Genomic DNA, 16686 nt, shown 5'->3' with positions numbered 1-16686 from the left:
GTGTGTTTATATATATATATATATATATATATATATATATATATATATATATATATATTTCTGACTCACATCAGGATCGAACCCAGGTCTTTCAGTCGAAAGGCAAGGGCGCTGCTCACTAGGCCATACAAGTCATAAAAGAAGTTGGAACCTGAGAGCAACTGCACCCAAGGAATTACTCGGGCAAGCTAGCTGCTTGCATACCAACGTGTTTTCCCCAACTTCCCGACTCAGCAATGACCCAATTGACAGCATTTCATTCGAATTACCCCTTCTGAGTGAATAAGATAGAAATAATCAACGCACAATCACGTGTGGAACAGAAATAAATTTCTGACTCACATCAGGATCGAACCCAGGTCTTTCAGTTGGGGAAAACACGCTGGTATGCAAGCAGTTAGCTTGCCCAGGTAATTCCTTGGATGCAGTTGCTCTCAGGTTCCAACTTACTTTATGACTTGTATGGCCTAGTGGGCAGTGGCCTTGCCTTTCAACTGAAAGACCTGGGTTCGATTTATATATATATATATATATATATATATATATATATATATATATATATATATATATATATATATATATATATTTGGATGATAGATGGGGCAATTTCAACGAATTTCTTTCAAAATTAAATACATTGGTGCCCAGCATCAAATTTAAAGTTGAATAGGAAACAGACAACAAAATTCCTATTCTTGAGGTTTAATAATTAGAGACACGACAGAATGCAAATTTACCGTACCTACATTTTCACTTCCATCCATTCACTAGTTAGTTATCATGGCATTTCTATCGAGATTGGCGTAGCTAGCAATTTGTTTTTAAGAGCCTTACAGATTTGCTCCCCGGATTTCCTGGAAAAGGAAATTGAACTAATCTGTAAGCAGCTGTCATCTTTAAAGTACCCTGACCATATAATTGAGAAAGCGATCCATAAAGCAGACATTATCTTCTACCGTCCCCCTCAAAACAAGACTACAGTATATGGAGAGATGACCAACAATAAAATCAAAATCCCACACCTGGACAGTATTAAGACGTTGACACAGACACTTGGAAACTCTAACCCTTTCGCCATTACCTACCCAAATACCTTATCCAAACCCCTGATTAACGTCCAACAAAAGCCAGTCCCGGAAGACACAGGAGTATACAAAATCCCTTCCCTCGACTGTGACCAATCCTACAGTGGTTTTACAGGTGAATCGCTCCCCCAGAGATTAATGCAACATAATGTTTAGTAAGGTATGGGCAACTGAGCTCAGCTATTTTTAACCACATAAATAACCATAATCACAGAATAAACTGGAATTTGTCGCATATATTTTATAACAGCAATTGTCGGTTCAAAAGTCAGATGGTAGAATCAGCTTTGATTCAGCAAAGAAATACGATGAACATCTCAAAAGGAACTTGGGACTCAGATGTTATCAACAGGAGTGATGTAACAAATGACCTCTGGAACTCTTGGTATAAATACCACTGTTTGTAATTCTTGGTTCATTCATACTTGTCTGTCGAGGGAGACAGTTGTTCTCCAAAATATATACTATTAACTTTCTACCTTTTGGCGTTTTTAAGGGCTCCTTTTTTAGATATATATATATATATATATATATATATATATATATATATATATATATATATATATATATATATATATATATATATATATATATATATATATATATATATATATATATATAATATATATATATATATATATATATATATATATATATATACACACATATGTATAAACATATATATGTATGTATGTATATATATATATATATAATATATATATATATATATATATATATATATATATATGTATATATATATATAATATATATATATAATATATGTATATGTATATAATATTCATATATAAACATATGTATATCTTTTTCAGCAAGAATAAGGTTACTAGATGTGTGTTTTTCACCCCAGCTTTACTCCTTAGAGGGGATGGCACCAGGGGCTGTTAAATGCAGCCCCTTTTATCACAAACACCTCAGCGTGAACACTTTCCCTACCTAAGAATATACAGTTTAGGCCGAAGGCCAAGCACTGGGGCCTATGAGGTCATTCAGCGCTGAAAGGAAAATTGATAGGAAAATGTTTGAAAGTGTAACAGGAGGAAAGCCATGCAGTCGCACTATGAAACAAGTGTTATAAGAGGGTGGAAAGTAAGATGGAAGAAAGAATATGAATGGAGGTACAGTAAAAGGAATGAAAGGGGTTGCAGCTACAGTGCATAGCGCGTGAGGTGCACTGAGGGCTCTACCCCCCACGGGGCGGTTATTATCGCTGACCTTTATCAGGAAGAATGGCGGAAGAATATGCGCTAGAGTGCGCCAACATGTCATTTGGTGGGAGGGGGTGGGGTGGAGGGGGGGGGGGGCTGTCGATACTGGGAAAAGTAATCGGATCTGCAGTCGATATTGGTTTTTCTCTTTTATAAATATAAATTGAAACTATTTAAAATATATTTCAGTATCAAAGTATTTTGAATTTGTCCTTATTTTGATCTTTCGTTTTTAGAATAGATATTAATGGTACAAAATATGGTGTAAAGTTTTACTATTGTTTAGTATTTCTGCTGTTCATTTTTTTTTCAAACTAAATTGTATTTTTTCAAAATATAACGTTATGATGTTGAGACGTCCAGCACCAGAACATCTTTCTTTTCAATAAGAATATAATCTTGCATAATAAGTTGCTTTATCATAATAATATATTATAGTATGTAGCATAGTATATTGTCGTATTTGTTAAATATCATAACTTCATGTATTACAGATATATTGCCAATTGGTCAATTAGGTTTTCCACGTATAACATGTGGTGAAGGTCTGTTTGCATGTGAATAAATGTTCGTATGTTAAACTGAATTGTTTAATTTTGCTTTGCAGATTATTATTATTATTATTATTATTATTATTATTATTATTATTATTATTATTATTATTATTATTATTATTATTATTTGATAATTAAAACTTCGTTAACTTGCCAAGCAAACTTCAAGAGAATATGATACCCAAAGGATAATAACTGGGAGAGCACAGCGAAGAACACTATGTAAATATTAAAAAAAATGAATTAATAAATAAATAAATGAACATGACAATGGACAACTGCAAAGAAAAGTCAGTTTAAAAGTTAAAAAGGTCATTCCAAAAGGCAATTCAAACTAGTATGAAGTCTTCTTGAAGAAATGAGTGCCATAAAAAGAGAAGTTGATTATCAACCTTCCAGCTTCTAGCAAGTTTTCTGGGATGAGTTTTACTAGGCCACAGCCCTTTTCGACCCTGGCAGCGACCCACAACAGTCATGGATTGGTGACTCTTCCGCCTCAGTTGGTTTGGCTTCTGTTGGTAATCGAAGGCAACTCTTCACGTTGTGACCCGAGGACTCCACGATTAGACTGATGAGATTCGGTCGACAATAAAGAAAGAAAAATCTCTGCATAATTTGAATCAGAATTTAGTTCCGTTCCATTTTATCCAGTCACCCCATCGAGTTCGTAATACTAAAAAGGAAATCCTTTATCTTTAACAAAAGATGCAGTTTGTCTCATATCGCTACTTTGCACTGAAAATGAATATTAAAAGGAGCATGATAAAGGTTGTTCCACTCTTCGATTTTCTCCTCAGTCAGTCAAAAAATTAACGCTGCACTGAGAAAGGGTGCTTGTACAGTGGAGCTGCTGGGTTTCTGTAAGATCCTTTTCAACGATAATGATAAATATGATGACCTCTCTCTCTCTCTCTCTCTCTCTCTCTCTCTCTCTCTCTCTCTCTCTCTCTCTCTATATATATATATATATATATATATATATATATATATATATATATATATATATATATATATATATATATATATATATATATATATATATATATATATATATATATATATATATATATGCGTGTGTGTGTAATTGTATAAGCCACAATGCCCTTAGGTTCTTATTTCTTTTATGACCTGTTTGGAGTAGTCGGTAGCACCCTTGTATTTCATTTGAGAAACCTGGTTTCGATTCCGGTGTCAGCTAGAAATTTATTCACGATGGAGGAGGTAATTGGAATGAAATGCTGAAAATTGGGTCGCTGGCGGGTCGGAAAATTTGGTAAAACTCGCCATGTTAGGCGGCAGCCTGCTCAGGAAACACCTCAGGTACAGAAGTGCTTGGGATCCGCCTTCGTTTATGACTTGTGTGAGTCAATTGGTAGTGTCCTTGACTTTCATTTGAGAGACTTGGGTTCCATTCCGATGTGAGTCAGAAATTCAAAATAATGCTATATATATATATATATATATATATATATATATATATATATATATATATATATATATATATATATATATATATATATATATATATATAATATATATATATATATATATATATATATATATACAATATATATATATATATATGTATGTATGTATGTATGTATATGTTACAGAGAGAGTACTCATAAGAGTATTCATAAAAGGTGTTCATGAATTAATCATAAAGACTCGTAAACTTGTGGAATGTGAGTCACAAGAGAGAGAGAGAGAGAGAGAGAGAGAGAGAGAGAGAGAGAGAGAGAGAGAGAGAGAGAGAAGAGTGGTTGATCAAGCGCTAAAGGCAAAACAAAAGTTTCCGATGCCGGAAGGCAACAAGCAAACGTCATCATTTTAGAGCAGAAGGGAAAGGGGAAAAGGTTACCAAAACACTACCACCGCTCTCAGAAGGCGTGGGATGGTGACCAGAAAATATTAAGCAAAAGATGGTGAATAGAAAATGGTGAACTGAACAGTGAACAGTGAAGCAGGTGAGAGGGGGTAAACAAGACTTAGCCGACGCGCCTCTAACCATGATGTCACAGTCGTCACCAGAAACGAACACTATAAAAGGGAGAAAGAAGGAGAAGGAGGGCAGCCAGGCCAGAACAGCAAGAGCAAGGACAGTCAGAGCAGACGGTGTGCGCACAGGGTGAATTTTTTACAAGCTCTCTGGTACTTAGTTTTTTCCAAGTCCAAGTTTGGACTTAGCATATTTCAGTCCCGAGTCCATCCGACTTCTCCAAGAAGCAGCAAATAATCCCGGGTGGAACGTTTATACTTTCAAGGGGATAATACAGAAAACCCCAGTGTTGTTGTTTACGTCAAGAACACAAGAATATTTTTCTTTAAGTGAAAACAACTTGTTCCTGAACGATAGAAGCCAAACGACTTCTCGGTCAGCTACCTTAATCTAGGCATAGAAAAGGCCTAAAAATATATATATATTGTATGTGCATATATGTTATATATAATATATATTTTTATATGTATATATTGCTGTGTGTGTCTGTAAAATATATATATATATATATATATATATATATATATATATATATATATATATATATATATATATATATATAGTTAAAAGAAAAAGAAGAAAGAAGAAAGATATATATATATATATATATATATATATATATATATATATATATATATATATATATATATATATATATGTGTATGTATATATATATATATGTGTGTGTGTGAATATATATACATATATACATGCATATATATATTACATATACTGTATTATATACATTTATATTATATATATATATGTATATATATTACATATAACATATTTACACATATATGCATGTACATATACATACATACATACATACATATATATATATATATATATATATATATATATATATATAGGCATATGTATATGTATATTCGTAGATATGTATATATATATGTATATATATTACAATATATATATATATACATGTATATATATATATATATATATATATATATATATATATATATATATATATATATATATATATATATATATATATATATATATATATATTATCAGTTATATTCAATTAACGAAAAATTTTTTCACTTAAGTTGGATGAGGGATAGACAACCACTGTACAATATATTTATTGCATAAAATTCTCAAGCCAAATCTTTATCTATGCAAACCACATAACCAAATTCCATACGAAAATCACATTTAAGCAAATTACATTAACTCCCGTGTCAAAACCTTCGATCTTCAATTTACTTTAGTAATCTCAACTCCACTCAAAATAAACTCAGTTACACAAAGGTATATAACAAAAAGCACCCTTAACACTTGGATGATAACTGTTTAGCTGCCCACACAATGGGCAAGCTGCTAAAAAGGAAACATCATACTTACAATTTGAAATGATACATTACATTTAAATTTTGAAAAGAAACATCACTTACAATTTAATTTTCATAAAATTTATAACGAAAATACCACCATTTACGGGATCGCAACCTTAATTTCTCTAATTCTTGACGCTTTTTGCACACCCTTGTCACTAAGTAGCCTGAGACCCAAACGCTTGAATATTAAGAAATTCTGATGCCCGAGCATGGTTAGGTCGGTAACGTGACCTCTTTCTCATACTACGGATGCGGGGTCGAATCTTTCTGAGGACATCTAAATTTCTTCATAATCTTGCATTTGGATCTCAGGCTTAGTGGTGACAAGCCCAAAAAGTGTGAAGAATTAGAGAAGAGGGCACTGTGGCTAATACAATTACACACACACATATATATCATATGTATATATACATATGTATATGCATATATATATATGTGTGTGTGTGTGTGTGTGTGTGTGTGTGTGTGTGTGTGTGTGTGTGTGTGTTATGCAATGATCTCGCCTCACACGCTGGAGGCGAACCATCTTCAGGCCAATTTCCTAAAAATTTCGTTTTGCTCCCGTTGACCTAATCAATTAATCATTTACTTAGTGGCTAGTCGACTGTGGTGGGTAGCAGCTAAGTAAGATCAGGGTAATTGGTCTCTAAAATCCCTCTGAGAACTGGAGGGTTAGCATCCTCTGAAGGCACCCCTTCTAAAGTGAAAAGTCGTAGGGTTACCAAAAAAATGTTTTATGCTTTTACTTATTCTGCTGTGCCGTTACTAATATTTATTGTTGATCAGGTAGACTTAGAGTAATCTATAACAGTAGTTATAATAAGAACAGATATAGTATTGTAAGCTTTATCTGGCGTCTCTAATCCCGATATCAATCATAAGGCAAGCAAAGGTATTAGTAGGCGCTACCTTGTCCCAGGTGCGGTGCAGGGATTTATATATCCTGTTCCAAGGCTGAAATCCTAGTAAGGTTTATGGAGCTCCGCCAAGAAGTTGTAACTGTACATTCATAACAGTGTCAGTACCGGATAGAAGAGAAGGGCTGATATTTGGTGTAATTCACTACTTATAAAAAAAAAAGACAATGAAGTATGCAACAAACCTTGGGAGCCTGGTGGAAGCGGTGGTCGGTCATGAAGAAGCCCAAAATCATACAGTGTAGGAGTGAATGTGAAAGCTTTTTGGACTTTCATGTCTATACGTTATCGGATGGACTCATGCGTTAATCCATTCGTCAGTGGTTCTATGACAGTTTTTTTGTCTTTTTGTCTTGAATGTTCATTTCCAGTCATTTAGTTTTCCCCAGGGGTTTCATGTAGTTTTTGTTTTTGGAAGACCCTCATAGCACCTTCAGTCCTTTTTCTTCTTGGCCATTGTTAATGGCCTGTTTTTCGGGTGGTGGTGGGGTTCCTGAAACCAGCCTTTTTGGAAATTCGACGCGTCTGGCAAAAGTTGGCTTTCTCTCTAGGGGCAGTTCTTGCATCTAATGGTTTTGTCTTGAAGAGATTTTATGATTATCAGTTTTCTTTTTCTTGATGTGTTAAGCTCTAGTCTTTTTTTTTGCCCGAGAAGGGTTCTGACCGAGGATTATTTTCTTGGTTTTTGTTTTAGAAAGCCCCACTATTTTTTCTCCTCCAGTTAATTTATAAGCAGCCGTTTGTCTTGAAACTGTTCTAGCCTTTATTGTGTCAAGATGATTCTTTGCGACCCTATTTCCCCCTGATAACAATCATGGCATTAAACACAGTGCTTAAGAGTTTTTCTTTTACAGAATGGTTCTAACACCAATCTTGAGATACCCAGACAGTCACCGCAGTAACTTCGTAGGTCTTGTCTGAATATATGGAATTCTATCTCATGGTACACAGGTTCATAGACCGTTCTTGAAGTGCACCCTGTGTACCTCAGATACTCATTTTTATAGCAGCTGATGCACCCCCATTGTGGTGATATAAGTCAAGTACACCGAGGAAGTGTGTTGGGTAATATCATGAAGCTCTTTTCTGTCACAATTTGCAAGTAAAGGGTCTCGTGTTTAGTTTTCATTTTTTGAGAAGGTTTTTCTTTGGAAGGATGCCGCCACCAACATTTTTTAGGTTTCTAGAACCAGTCTGTCCATCAGCAGGGCTCCACATCAATATTCGGTGTCTTGAAAAAGTTCAAGTGTCAGTCTCTGATGATTTGGGAGGACCCTATTAACACCATTTGTCAGAAGGGCTCTAGCACCAGTTTTTGGTCCCTTGGAGAAGTTCTCGTAACCGCATCGCACTCTCTTCAGATTGCATGGAGTAGTGCATGAGTTCATAGACCGCTCTTGTGATGCACTCTATGTACCACTGATAACAATTTTTAGAGAACAGAATGTGCTCGTATTGTGGGGATGCAGATAAGTATACCAGGGAAACTTTGAATAATTTTATTGTTCTTTTTTACCGTTTAGCAAAATACTTTAAAAATCTTTGATGACATTAAAAATTTCTTGTAAATTTGATCTTTTCTTCTGGTGCTGTTTCCTTGACATTGTTCTTTTATTCAATCTGATGCGGGCTTTCTGTTGCATTCTGTGGTTGATTGTTCTGCAAGTTTGGATTGCACTATATGAATGTTTTACGTACTTGAATAATAATAATAATAATAATAATAATAATAATAATAATAATAATAATAATAATAATAATAATAATGTATATCTTCTAAAACGTAATAAAATTACAAGTATTCCCTGTAAAATTTTATAAAGATGGGAGCTTACAAGTGTTTGCACAGCTACCTTCTTCAATCAAAAATATACATTTTATAATAGAATAAAAACAAATGCGCACTTCGACGCCAGCGGAAGAAATTCCGCTAGTTTCCAAGAATTGGGCTGTTCCCTCGTCTTCCGTCTCTGTCCCCTGCAGTCGTTATGCACAGAACTGATATGAGAAGAGGTTGCCCGAACAGTGGTACAGCCTTAGCATAACTACGTCACTCAAGCGGCTCCACTCCGCGTTTACCGTTTTAATTGTATTACAATTTGCTTCACTCTCTCTCTCTCTCTCTCTCTCTCTCTCTCTCTCTCTCTCTCTCTCTCCCCCTTCGTTACTCGATGCTTCTTGTTCTTGTTTGTTCTAGTGAACGTAGCTGTCTGGTGTGAGAAGTAGGGGGTCTGGGTAAGCCCTGACAAACAATCAAGGCAAATGGTACTAACAAAGCACTATCGAAAGGCGCAAGCGGTGTGTGTTGTTGGTGTTAAAATGTGGACAACGATTTAAACTGTAACATGGCCCAGAGATGTACTGTAGCTTATAACAAAGCAAAAACTCACCACTCACTGATGTTATGATGATGATCGTAGCTTACATAAGTTTTTATTCTGAGCTGTTATTATAATACATGTCAACATCACTGTAAAATATTTTGTTGACTCAGAAGGGCTTAGATTTAGGCAATGCCTTAAGAGAGACATATTGCAAGTTATTACTCCAAAAGCTAACCTGCAAAAAAGAAAATGTTAATATGATCACATTTTTCATTTTCATTGTTGTCATTATTATTAATGCTTATCAATATTTTCGAGTTTGTTGTTATTTTATTACCAGCCTTTCATAGAATAAAGAATAAATTTTGGAAAAAAGAGAAAGCTGCCGATGGGAGTGAAGTATAAGTAAATAAAGGTAAACAAATCTCCAACCAAGTTCGGAAGTCATTAGCCCAGCTCTCCAGAGATGCACTTGAGTCTGAAGCGTCCAGACGTTGACAGGAAATGTGCGTAACACATCGCTGAAATATTTAGGGGATATTTCTTTGGAAAATGTTCTAAATAAAACCCTCGATATTCATGAAATGTTATATTAATATTTAAAGAAAATTGTGCTTTAATGGAAATTTCGTGAGTTATATCCTACATATAAAAAGGATGGAAAATGTACTGAAAATTTCATAAATGCTTAAAGGAAATTTTGATTTAGAAAATTTCTCACAAAAATATTAAGAAAGCACAAACAGCGACGGTCACAAACTTCCGCAAATTATTCCAAACCATGTAATGTAGGGCGTGAGAAACGTGTCTTTTTTTTAACTTCTTTATTTATTAGCTCCTGTATTTATTGACTTATACCGTTCTATTTTTGAAACTTTATGGCTAGCAATCATCGACAGTGAGTCATGGCTGTTGTGTCATGATAAAAAATAGGAAAAAAAAGGGATGAAAATCCTTTGGCATGCGAGTATATTGTGGAGTTTGTAGCATCCGGTAAGTAATAACAGCGCTTGTGATTGCCTCAAATGTCCCCTCACCTCGTTGTCACCGCCATCGCATGAACTGCATTTTTAATTGTTTCATGCAGTATTTAAATTATGCCCGTGCGAAATAAAGGGAGGTATATATATAAATATAAATATATATATATATATATATATATATATATATATATATATATATATATATATATATTTATATATATATATATATATATATATATATATATATATATATATATATATATATATATATATATTTATATGAATATATATATATATATATATATATATATATATATATATATATATATATATATATATATATATATATATAGATATATATGTGTTTGTATATATATATATATATATATATATATATATATATATATATATATATATATATATATATATATATATATATATTTACTTTATACCTTACGCAGTTGTTCTGTGTATTAATATTAATTACTAACAGGACCTCATTGAAACTTGATGGTATCTTTTCTTGAATAAATATCTCCACTAGATACCATCCAGTTTTAATGAGGTCCTGTTAGCAATATATATATATATATATATATATATATATATATATATATATATATATATATATATATATATATATATATATATATATATATATATATACAGTACATACATACATATATATATATATAAAATATATATAAAAATATATATATATATATGTATATATATATATATATATATATATATATATATATATATACATGCATACATATATTACTTATATATAAATATAGATATAAATGTATGTTTGTATGTATTAGTATATATATATATGTATATATATATATATATATATATATATATATATATATATATATATATATATATATATATATATATATATATATATATATATATATATATATATATATATATATATATATATATATATATATATATATATATATATATATATATATATATAGAAATGCAGGAACTTTATTTTGTTTTTCGCAGAAACTATAAAGAGGCAAGTTTCCAAATATAACAATAAGATTTAGATGAATGTTAATTCCGAGCACCTGAATGGAAAGTATGATTAAAGTTTGCATGAAATAAGTTGTGAAGTGGGCAGATTAAGACAGATGTTGAAATTAGGTTCACAAAACTTGCGATGGAGGATTCGAGGGCAGAATTATGGCAGTAGCAAATCACTAGTGACAGAATTGTTGAAAATACCATACTTCTTTTTATAAGGAAATTTTGATGTAATGAAATCGAATTTTTTCACGGAATGTAAAGGTACAGAAATCAGGTTTAAAGTTTTAAGAAAATGTAGTATTGTAAAATAAAATAAAAAATTAATTCAGAAATTTTGAGACGCTGGAATTGGTTTGGGTTCTGAAATACGAATGAACAGAATAAAATTTTAAGTTAAAGAAAATATGAATATCTCATTTTGGGGGCGGGAGGGGGCCGCGCTGAAACAGTTACCGAGAAATTAGAACTTAAAGTTGCAAAAATGTGAATATACCGATTTAAAATGTAAAGGCGTAAGTTAGGAACGTGTGGAACCATAAATCAGGTTTATAAGGCAGCGCAAATAAGTGAAAAAAACTCTTGTTTTTTGCTTTGCCAAAATATGAATGCACAGAGGTCAGGTTATAACCTTGTGAAAATTTCAATGTAATCAAGTTTTAAGTTGGCAACATATGTAATTCCGAAAGCCAGAATCCAGGTCAGGAAAATATGAATGTTCAGGTGTAAACTTTAATGTAGAGAAAACAAGTTTTGTTGAAAAATACTAAAATGTCCATAAATTAAAATTTGGACATTTTAATGAACATAAAGCAGATTCACTTTGTGACTGTGGGGTTCATTTATGTATGTGTTACGTTTAAATCTGGTGGAAATTTGCTTACAAATTCTGGATTTTCACTAAAATATCACATATGATGGATATACCGTAGATGGAAAATTTTCAGTGTATTGGTGCCTAATTTTACAAGCAACTTATTAGTAAACACACGAACATTTTTTTTTTAGTGATTTCATGTGTTGTGTTCCTTTCGAGGTAGACATCGAAAGGATAAAGTATACTTTGAAACCTATTGCATTTTTCAAAACGACTTTTTTTCAGTGGTATAACATTTTCCTTATAATTTACCTTAGATTTTACGTTAGAAACTCTCTCTCTCTCTCTCTCTCTCTCTCTCTCTCTCTCTCTCTTCTCTCTCTCTCTTCGACGACAACCATTCCCCCTTCCCCGTGCCCTGGTCTATTTCACCATTTCCACGAAGACGTCCTGTAAGACCTTTGTTGTCACCCATGACAAACTGTCTGCCTCAAATCCAAGCTCTTTTTCTCTTTTTTTTGTTTTCACCCTACCACAGACGTATATTTTTCCATTTATATAAACCACAGAAGTTCAGGAGCCTCTCTCTCTCTCTCTCTCTCTCTCTCTCTCTCTCTCTCTCTCTCTCTCTCTCTCTCGCAGGTTTTCAGGCATACACACACATATGTATATGTACTCGTACATATACATATACACAAACACAAACACACACTTACTGTGTGATATACATATATATGTATGTGTGTTTGTGTATATGTATATATACATATACATATGTGTGTGTATACCTGCAAACCTACGATTAATTATCTATACAGTAATGTATAGATAATTAATTTAGTAAGGTGGTTCCCCCTTCATTTTGACAGTAATGATAACAAAGTTGTAATATATCATCCCCTTTTCCTCTGACAGTTTTTAATCCAGCAATTATTCTCACTTGCCTCATCGTTTAGTCCGTAAACATGCTCACCTGCCCAAAGAAATAAGGCAGTTCTTTTCGAAGTTGTAAATTCCAGGATAATAAAGATTAGCAGAGCTGTCTTTATAATAAAAGACACACTCTCACTTCTGAGGTGCCTGTTATTGAGAACTCTTTGACCAGTTTGCAGGAAAGGTCTTGTAAGCTTTGTTATGTATTTGTGCTTTGAATACTTTACAGCACGTTTATCTTTTCATCTTTGTATTCTTATGTAGATAAAAGAACAAATATATGTACATATCCATGTGTATATATACACAACTCTTTTTTCATCATAATTTGAGATTTTCCTTTATTTCTGTCTTCGCAGTTTGTAATGTCATATCGCTGGGATGGCTTAATGTAACCGCATGTAAAAAATAGATATACGAATATTTCGCATATTTCGCGGAAACAGGACCCTTTTTAACATTAAAGAGGGATAAAGAAACGTTCCTCCTACTCCTCTCTCTCTCTCTCTCTCTCTCTCTCTCTCTCTCTCTCTCTCTCTCTCTCAAAAAAAAATCAATAGGTGAAACTTCAATCTTCTTTCCAGAAATTGGAGAGGGAGTCGCTCTTCTTTCCAGGAGAATATAGCCTTTCCCTTTTCCTTTTTCCAGGAATAGGTAAAGGTTCCCTCCTCTGCTAGATGAGAGATGAAGTTTCCTTTTCTCCTTTGACAGCGAAGAGATGAGAATTCCTCACATACTTTCAGAAAAAATTAATGACTGTTGGTTATTTATTTTTTCGAAAAACCATGATGAGGGTTTTAATCCTTTTCTGGAAGAAGATAAAGGTAACTTGTTCACTCCAAAAGGAGATAAGGCTCCATTTTCAGAAAATGGAGATAAGGTTCCTTTTTCAGGAAATGGAGAAAGGTTCTTTTTTTCAGAAAATGGAGATAAGGTTCTTTTTCAGAAAATGGAGATAATGATCTTTTTTCAGAAAATGGAGATAAGGTTGGTTTTTTCAGAAAATGAAGATAAGGTTTTTTTTTTTCAGGAAATGGATATAAGATTATTTTTTCAGAATATAGAGATAAGGTTCTTTTTTCAGAAAATGGAGATAAGGTTCTTTTTTTTAAATGGATATAAGGTTCTTTTTCCAGAAAATCGAGATAAGGCTCCTTTTTCAGAAAATAGAGATAAGGTTCTTCTTCCAGAAATCGAGATAAGGCTCCTTTTTCAGAAAATAGAGATAAGGCTCCTTATTCAGAAGATAGAGATAAGGATCTTTTTTCAGAAAATAGAGATAAGGTTCTTTTTTTCAGAAAATGGAGATAAGGTTCTTTTTCCAGAAAATAAAGATAAGACTCTTTTTTCAGAAAATGGAGATAATGTTCTTTTTCCAGAAAATGGAGATAAGGTTTCTTTTTCAGAAAATGGAGATAAGGCTCCTTTTTCAGAAAATGAAGATAAGGCTCCTTTTTCAGAAAATGGAGATAAGGCTCTTTTTTCAGAACATGGAGATAAGGCTCCTTTTTCAGAACATGGAGATAAGGTTCCTTTTTCAGAAAATGGAGATAAGGCTCCTTTTTCAGAAAATGGAGATAATGTTCTTTTTTCAGAAAAGGGAGATAAGATTCTTTTTCCAGAAAAGGTAGATAAGGCTCCTTTTTCAGAAAATAGAGATAAGGTTCCTTTTTCAGAAAATGGAGATAAGGTTCTTTTTCCAGAATATGGAGATAAGGCTACTTTTTACAGAAAATAGAGATAATGTTCTTTTTTCAGACAAGAGAGATAAGGCTAAAAAATGGAGATAAGGCTCTTTTTTCAAAAAATAGAGATAAGGCTCATTTAAAAAAATGGAGATAAGGCTTCTTTTTCAGAAAATGGAGATAAGGCTCCTTATTCAGAAAATGGGGATAAGACTCCTTTTCAGAAAATGAAGATAAGATTATTTTTGCAGAAAAAGGAGATAAAGCTCCTTTTTCAGAAAATGGAGACAAGGTTCCTTTTTCAGAAAATGGAGATAAGGCTCCTTTTTCAGAAAATGGGATGAAGCTCCTTTTCAGAAAATGGAAATAAGGTTCTGTTTTTCAGAAAATGGAAATAGGATCCTTTTTCAGAAAATGGAGATAAGGTATTTTTCAGAAAATGGAGATAAGGTTCTTTTTTTCAGAAAATGGAGAAAACGTACCTTTTACAGAAAATGGGGATAAGGCTCCTTTTTTGGAAAATGGAGATAAGGCCCCTTTTTCAGAAAATGGTGATAAAGCTCCTTTTTCAGAAAGTGTAGATAAGGCGATGTTTTCAGAAAAGGGAGATAAGGTTCTTTTTTCAAAAAATGGAGATAGGGTTCCTTTTTCAGAAATTGGAAATAGGGCTCCTCTTTCAGAAAATGGAGATAGGGCTCCTCTTTCAGATAATGGAGATAAGGCTTCTTTTTCAGAAAATATAGATAAGGCTCCTTTTTCAGAAAATGGAGATAAGGTTCTTTTTTTCAGAAAATACAGATAAGGCTCCTTTTCAGAAAATGGAGATAAGGTTCTTTTTTCAGAAAATGGAGATAAGGTTCTTTTTTCAGAAAATGGATATAAAGCTCCATTTTCAGAAAATGGAGGTAAGGCTCCTTTTCCAAAAAATGGAGATAAGGCTCCTTTTTCACAAAATCGAGATAAGTCTCTTTTTTTCAAAAAATGGAGATAAGGATCTTTTTTTCAGAAAATGGAGATAAGGTTCTTTTTTCAGAAAATGGATATAAGGCTCCTTTTTCAGAAAATGGAGATAAAGTTCTTTTTTCAGAAAATGGATATAAGGCTCCTTTTTCAGAAAATGGAGATAAGGATCCTCTTTCAGAAATTGGAGATAAGGTGCCTTTTTCAGAAAATGGAAATAAGGTTTTTTAGAAAAATGGAGATAAGGTTCCTTTCTAAGAAAATGGAGATAAGGTTCCTTTTTTCAGAAAATAGAGATAAGGCTCCCTTTTGAGAAAATGGAGATAAGGGTACTTTTTAAGAAAATAGAGATAAGGTTCTTTTTTTCAGAAAATAGAGATAAGGTACTTTTCAGGAAATGTAGATAAGGCTCCTTTTTTTCAGAAAATGGAGATAAGGCTCCTTTTCCAGAAAAAGGAGATAGGGCTCCTTTTTCAGAAAATGGAGTTAAGGGTCCTTTTTCGGAAAATGGAGATAAGGTTTTTTAGAAAATGGAGATAATGCTCCTTTTTCAGAAAATGGAGATAAGGCTCCTTTTTCAGAAAATGAAGATAAGGCTCCTTTTTCGGAAAATGGAGATAAGGCTTGTTTTTCAGAGAATGAAAATAGGCTCCGTTTTTCAGAAAATATAGATACGGTTCTTTTTTCAGAAAATGGAGATAAGGTTCTTTTTCCAGAAAATGGAGACAAGGCTCCTTTTTACTGAAAATAGAGATAAGGTTTTTTTTTCAGAAAATGAAGATAAAGCTCCTTTTT

Source organism: Macrobrachium rosenbergii, chromosome 13 (genome assembly GCF_040412425.1).
Source record: "Macrobrachium rosenbergii isolate ZJJX-2024 chromosome 13, ASM4041242v1, whole genome shotgun sequence".
NCBI lineage: Eukaryota > Metazoa > Arthropoda > Malacostraca > Decapoda > Palaemonidae > Macrobrachium > Macrobrachium rosenbergii.
The sequence above is the reverse complement of the archived record's forward strand: the minus strand, read 5'-3'. Positions refer to the sequence as shown.